Consider the following 7802-nt stretch of genomic DNA (forward strand, 5'->3'; position numbering starts at 1 on the left):
CAACCAGGGCAAGGTAGCGGTGGCACTTAAGCGATGAGGCCCCCAAGCTTACTTGGAACTAACACGCAGTTCAACATGTACTATTCGTGCGAGTCACGTATTTTACAGTAAAGACCTCGTATAAATTTTTTGCTTAGATTTATACCTTTCACTTCATCTTCTTCATAGAGAGGAGCAGAGGAGGCATGGGATGGTGCTGTAGGATGGCTCCACGGCGGCATTAGTGGTGCACGACAACATGGCTCGGCAGCATCGATGGCTCCTAGCGCGGACGGCGTCGGGAGGGAGGCATTGGAGCAGGCGCTGAAGTGAGCGACAGGCGGCGTGGGGAGGCGCATGGCCGCGACCTAGCTTGTCTAGCCACAGCATGGACTAAGGCGAAGGGGTGGCTGAGAGGGCGGTGTTCGGTAGGGTGGGTCATGGAGCTTGCGTGCGCGGTGGCCGGCGATGGGCGCGCGGCCACAGCAGCGCTACGGCTTGGTCCAGCATGGGACCATGGCGGTGCTCTAGGCTTGGGTGGCTGTGGGCACATGGGAGGGGCAGTGGTGCTATGACTATGGAAGACACTGTGACTCAGCAAACAAACAGAATGTGACAGGCATGGCGGCCACACACGGCCACTGACAAGGAAGGAAGGGGATGGGCACCGGTGCAGGGCACAGGAGGAGCCGTGGTGCGGGGAGAAGTGAGGCGAGGTAGAGCCATGTGCGGACACGTTGAGCTGCGAGCGTGTTGCAGCGGCTGACTTGGTAGCAAGAGCAGGTGGTCGTGGCCATGGAGTTGCGGTGGAGCAGAGAGGGCAGCGCTGCGGCCTTGCGCGTGCGCATGAAGAAGGGGAAGGGACCGGCCACGAGTGGGTGAGTGGCGTAGCAATGGCGACCTTGGCCAAGGCGGGAGCTCACTCGTGGGGAAGGAAGAAGGAGGGGCACTGAGAGATGATCGAGGGGCTCGGGCATGCAGAGCACCGGGCAGAGGGGTGGCTCGCCGGTGGAACATGGTGGCTAGGGTGACGCAGCATAGCAACATGGGCCCAGGACGTGATTGAGGGCACGCACGAGCATCGCGTGTAGGGGGGGGGAAGGAAGAGGCGATGGGCAACGCTGCAGACACGACATGCTATGCGGGGAAGAAAAAGAAGGGCAGCGCTGCGGAGTGCGCGCAGCAGCAACAACATAGAGGTGACCCGGCCTGTCCCTTGCCTAGGCACGGCGTGACTTGTAGTTTTTGCTCGCCAAGGTAGACAAGGATGAGAGCGGACTAGGATAGTACAGAGCAAGCGTGAGGAGCCATGCGGTTCACCACTAGCCTCGATACGTGGCGCAACTCGATCATATGCCAGGACAGAGACTGGGCATTGCAGTAGCTAAAGGCTAGATGTCTGTACTACTAAGCCTGATGAGTGGTAAGTGCTGCATGTATGCACTGAAAACTTCACATGAGTTGTTGTGTTTTTGTATGGTGGATGACTCAGTCAATCACAGTAGTCACCACTCGACATGCTGCTAATGCTGATAATATAATAATAGCGAAGGTAGGCAATGACGCTGCGACGAAGACAATAACGCGATGAGACAACAGAGGCAGACAGCGGTACTGCTCCATCGATGATATCTAGCAAGCCCGCATACACGACGATGGGGTCTGGCAACATGACTGCGACGTTAATAATTCGAATGACAGATTTATTCAGAGTAGGGGAGATGTACCACTGTACTCAAATGTCCAGAATGACAGTGCGGCAAGGACAACAGCGCTTTTAAATATAATTTCAGATTTCTACCGTGGATGCAAGAAACTAGTTTTTTTAAAATTTTAAAATCTAAGAAAAATCATTTTGAAAATCCTATTAGGTCTAAATCTCGGTGCTAAACGAGCTTGTAACACCAAAGGTGTTACAACCAACCCCCTTAAAAAGAATCTTGTCCCAAGATTCGAAGCAAGAACCAAAAAAGGGGAAAACGCTGATTACATTTCGTAGCTCAGGGATTACACGAAGATTACACGACTTCAAATACTAAACCACATGGGGATCTATGGATACATGGTTAAGGGCAACCTAATACAACTGAGACTTAATCTAGAAGTCAAGATAGACGAGGGCAATGGAGAAACAATAGGATAATGAGTATCTAAAACATGGTGTATGACCAACAGATCAAAAAATAGTCAACTAAGAAGTAAAACATCGTGAATCCTAAGACCAACTAATCAAAGGAAACTTGAACTTCTTCAAAAACTAGATCCTTCTTCTTCTTCTCAAGTTACACCATCACCTCAGACTAATGATCCTAGTTCCTCGGATGATGACTGGATCTTGTAGCTCTACTCCGAATGCAAGAGGAATGGGGATGAAAAAGAAGAGCAAGGACTAAGGGTATCTTATAGAGGCGAACGGGGGTGGGGCGCAACACACCGGAAGTGGAGACAGCATGGATGGAATAAACAGACAGGTCATGCCATGGAGATAAACACAGCTAGGGTGTGCTCCCTGCTCAAATCAGTGGATGGGAAATAAAGGAGAGGAGATAAGAGGGAGCACTCGACGAGGGAGGCATGTGGGCGACCCTGTTCACAAAAGAAGAAAGAAGGGAGGGGGAAAAAGGGGTTTGGTACAGGGACAACATGTGGGGGTCGAGAGCCGACTGGATGCTGGGAGAAAAGGAAAAGCACATAGTGCACAAGGATGATGAGTGCGGCACGATGCCACTGGCCACGCAAAAACAGGGTGTTGAAGGCCTAATACAGACAGGGTTCGTAGGGCACACAGCGAATGACTTAGCATGCATAGAGCGGTCAACTAAACATAGGGCTGGGGACATGACATCCACTCAGGCTTTTGCAATTACTCTAGACTATCCACGACTAACCTTTTTCCTACTACTCTTCTTTTTCTTTTCGTTCCTTGTCCATATCCATCTTTCATGTAGACTAAGACCATGTCATACTTTCTTCCTCCAAAACCACATTTTCTTGCTTTCCTTGAGAGAACACTATTGCATCAACCCGTTGTGGATTTCCCGTTTGAATACCTAAATATTTCCAAGGAAATTATTTGTAGCAAAAGCGGTATGGTAGTGTAACTTGGTAAAGGTACTTGGTTAACAACCTTGATACCAGCGCGTGCCGAGCAGCATCACCCTATAACAGTTGTTCCACAGGGAGCCCTCTGTTTTGTCGTGGCACCATAAGCTATTAATCAGGCAACTACTACCAACTTACACGCCATGAAGGCAGTGGGGTCATAGACCACAGAGTAAGGGGAGTAATGCAAGGGAAAATTCAAACAACAAGGGTTCCCTTCACAACAAGGGACAAGGAATTCAAATCCAACAGCGGATTTGGTTTAAAGAGATTCAAGTGTTTTGTTGGAACATCCACAATTAGTCGATACAATGTCCTAATGTTCTCCAATCACAACTGGTTTGCTGACATCTGAATGTCAACTTCTCTTGTAACCCCCTTAATATCATCCTTAAAAACTCTAAGCATGTCTAACAAAACTTAAGGTAGATGAACGCAATAAACACAACAAAATAACAAAATGCATATTCTAACAGGTCTTATACGGGTACATCATATAGGCATCCATTCTCCATTCATGGCACATCATTCACCTATGGTCTGACGATCTCAACAACTATGGATGACGACAACATCAAGAGTACAATACCAGAGGACAGCAACAAAAGCACTACTACTACGGTTACAACAATCTCAAGGCGACTAATCTATTCAAGATCATGCATCTTTAGTCCTAGGCTCGGTGGATTCTTCTACCGCCTAGGCTATGGATCTGCATCTTCTCATGGCAATGGCTGAGTGAGAGGAATCAAGAGTTCTGCTTCTAACACTTCTGAAGGTGGGGGTGTTGGCGATACTGCATCACCGGTTCTCCTTCTTTCTGGTAGGTGGACAGGGTTCCCTTCCAAGATTAGGGCATCCTACCTTTCAGTAGCCAACATCCTCCACTTGGCCCTAGTGATAAGATAGGCCGCACGTAGCTGATGAACATGCCGATCTTCAGCCTCCTTCAAAGCTTCTAACATAGTAGTCTCTTGGCTCTCAGCAGCTACGGTACTAGCATGATCTTTGGCAAGTTGCACTTGGAGCATCCAGTTGGAGATCTTGGCTTCCTCGGCTCGTCGGAGGTAGATCCTCAATTCCAAGGCTTGCCGGTCATACTACTCATCTAGAGCAAGCAGGTACGTGGTAAAGTGCACCACTATTGGACTATCCTCTTATGCATCCTACCCTTGCAAAGCCTCCATTCGAGCCCTCCATGCCCATCGATTCTTGTCCAAAGGTGGAAAGAACTGCATGCGGGTACGGGCAATGGGCTCCTCATAGATCTGGCAAAGGTACTATAAGGCTTTGTGGGCCACAACCTGGTAGGTGTCGATGAAGCTAAATCTAGTTGCGATCACACCCTAGGCTTCAGTGAGGTCAGGGAACTACTCACTCTTCCCGGTGTAGACGATAACCTCACACCGCTCAGTGCCATGCTCCTCATACTCATGGCCCTCATACTCGGGACGATCTTTGACTCTAAGCTTTTACAGGGTGGCATGCAGGATTCTGGGAAAACCATCAACTTTTAGGCAGTAACTACAAACCCAGGCTCCTGTCATTTCTAGCAGTGGTAGTGAGGAAGGCTAAGCGAAAAACTTGCTAAAAGGAAAAGCTAAGTGAGCTAAAGTGCGCCGAGTGGTGGTACCAGGGGCTAAGTCAGGCTCTGCTTATAAAGGTGGAGCATTCAGTGGTCCTAGAGTGGTCCACCAAGGTTCCCGCATGGGATCACTATGATGACTCGACCAAATTCCACGCGTTCGAGGTGAGTGACGTGCAATGCCATTACTGACTGGTACGACTGCAGGACAGGTGTCCGATAAGAGTGTAGAAAAGAGTATGAGGAAAACGCAGGTCATGATAGGCGTGAACCATGGGCGAATGTGGAGCATGAAGCCACAGTGTAGACCTAACTCTAAAATAGAAATGAGCTAGTCGTGCACAATATGACACACGTGACACCTATATATGGCGTATCTGCAAGCAATACGAGCACTACAATGCACAAGTAGGATATGCATGAATGCACATCCTATACATCCTTTCACTGTTGCCAACATATAGGGCAATCGTTCTTAGATTTTTGGCATATCGTTTTCTCCCTGTAGCTAGTCAATACTATCGGACTATGCTCGAGTCAGTGTACCTATGGAAAAATTGATTAAACCTACCTAAGTCAGCAGAGTGACATCTATCCTAGATACATAACCATAGTAATAGGGCTACTTATATAACTTCGCATAAAGACGTCCTAACTTTTTAAAAAGAATTTGTTGTCAAATTTTAGTTTAGAAAAGGTTTTTGAAGCTTTATTTCCTCATTTATGCTCTGATACCACCTGTGGTAGAATCGCCTAATCTAATGCTTCTCTGGAGTGCTCATCTTCCATTAGACACTAAGCACTCAGGGGAGAACACTAAACTACTTGGTTCCATCGGGCACACCCTAGGGGAGAACCCAAAAATCCACATTTTTCATCATGATCACAAATGAGAGAATAAAGCTTACAACATTCTTAACCATTTCTTACATCACTTTTAATACAACATCAGGGTATAATATTATTATTATAATAGCAGAATGTAAACATATTATCAGAGTTATGAACAATTTAATTGAACAGCGGAATATAAACATGTGATCAGAATTACAGCGGAAATAAATATCTAGTCATGACATAATGAAACATTGATATATAAACTATGACAACAAATTATAAAACTTTCATTTATAAAAACATTTGGTGAGAGTTATAAATAAACCTATGATCGCAGCATAAAGGAATTCTGTCTGAGCCCACCAGGAGGAGTCCACACACAAGAGTCAGCTCTAGCATCCACCTGTCACCTGCAACAGAGGGAATAAAACCCTGAGTATTCAATTGTACTTAGCAAGACTTACTCGATAGGAGGAAAGAAAAGACTCCAAGGATAGGCAAGGCTATCTGGCTTGTGGGTTTATTGCATCTGCAGGAAGTATTACTAAGCGTGCGTCCTTATATTGAATTTTTATTAATAGCCGCATTGGTTCATTAACTAACCATTCTATGTAAGCACTTGTTCTACTTTCAAGCAGGAGGTAAGCAATCATATTTCATTTTTCCATCTTCCATCTTTCAGTTCTTACTACAATGCTAAAGCATAGATAAGCCATATTAGATTTCCCGGTGATTCATGAATTAATGCCCCCAGCTGGGTACCCCAAAAACACATGCCCCGCTTGTACCCCGGGCACAAGCAAGACCAACCCATCACCCTCCTATCCTAGGTGTCCAGGTCCCCATCCAAACTAGGACTTCAAAATTTCTGCTTGGATTTATACCCTTTACTTCATCTTCTTCATGGAGAGGGGCAGAGGAGGCATGGGACGATGCTATAGGATGGCTCCACGATAGCATTGGTGACGCGTGGCAACGTAGCTTGGCAGCATCAGCGGCTCCCAATGCAGACGGCGTTGGGAGGGAGGCACCGGAGTAGGCGCTGAAGCGGGCGACTGGCGGCGCAGGGAGACGTGTAGCCATGACCGGGCTTGTCTGGTCATGATGTGGACCGAGGCAAAGGGGCACTTGAGAGGGCGGCATCTGGCCGGGGCGAGTCATGGAGCTTGCACGCGCAGTGACCGACGATGGGCGCGTGACCACGGCGGCCACACATGGTCGCGGCAAGGAAGAAAGGAGAGGGGCACCAGTACAGGGAATAGGAGGAGCCACAACATGGGGAGAAGCGAGGAGAGGTGGAGCCACGTGCGGACATTGTTGAGCTATGGCATGGTGCAGCGGCCGACTCGGTAGCAAGAGCGGGCGATCGTGGCCATGGAGTTGCAGTGGAGCAGAGAGGGCAGTGCTGTAGCCTTGCACGTGCATGCAAAGAAGGGGAAGCGACCGGCCATGGGCAAGCGAGTGGTGCAGCGATGGCAGCCTCAGCCAAGGCAGAAGCTCGCTCACGGGGAAGGAAGAGGGAGGGGCACCGGGAGAAGACTGAGGGGCATGGGCGTGCTGGGCGCTGGGCGGATGGGTGGCTCATGTGGTGGAACACGGCGGCTATGGTGACGCGGCGTGGTAACATGGGCCCAGGACATGGCCGAGGGTGCGCACGAGCATCACAAGCATGGGGGAGGAAGAGGTGATGGGCAACACTGTAGACACGGCATGCTATGCGGGGAAGAAAAAGAAGGGTAGCGCTATGGAGCGAGAGCAGCAACAGTGACATGAAAGTGACCCAGCCTATCCCTTGCCTAGGCACGCCATGACTTATAGTTTTTGCTCACCAAGGCAGACAACTGAGGTAGGCAAGTGAAAGCTCTAGTTTGGTTTTGGTGAATTGATAAAACCCTAAGTGCTAACCTAGTTTATCAAGTGATCATGAGATAGGTCGCACATTCCAAAGTGGTGAAGCAAATGAAGATCATGACATGATGATGGTGATGCCATGGTGATGATCAAGTGCTTGGACTTGAAAAGAAGAAAGAGAAAAACAAAAGGCTCAAGGCAAAGATATAAATGGTAGGAGCCATTTTTGTTTTGGTGATCTAGACACTTAGTGAGTGTAATCACATTTAGGTTCGATAGCCATACTATTAAGAGGGGTGAAACTCGTATTGAAATGCAGTTATCAAAGTGCCACTAGATGCTCTAACTCATTGCATATGCATTTAGGATCTAGTGGAGTGCTAACACCCTTGAAAATATGCTAACATATGTGCACAAGGTGATACACTTGGTGGTTGGCACATTTGAG

Source organism: Miscanthus floridulus, chromosome 6 (genome assembly GCF_019320115.1).
Source record: "Miscanthus floridulus cultivar M001 chromosome 6, ASM1932011v1, whole genome shotgun sequence".
In the NCBI taxonomy this organism is placed as follows: Eukaryota; Viridiplantae; Streptophyta; class Magnoliopsida; order Poales; family Poaceae; genus Miscanthus; species Miscanthus floridulus.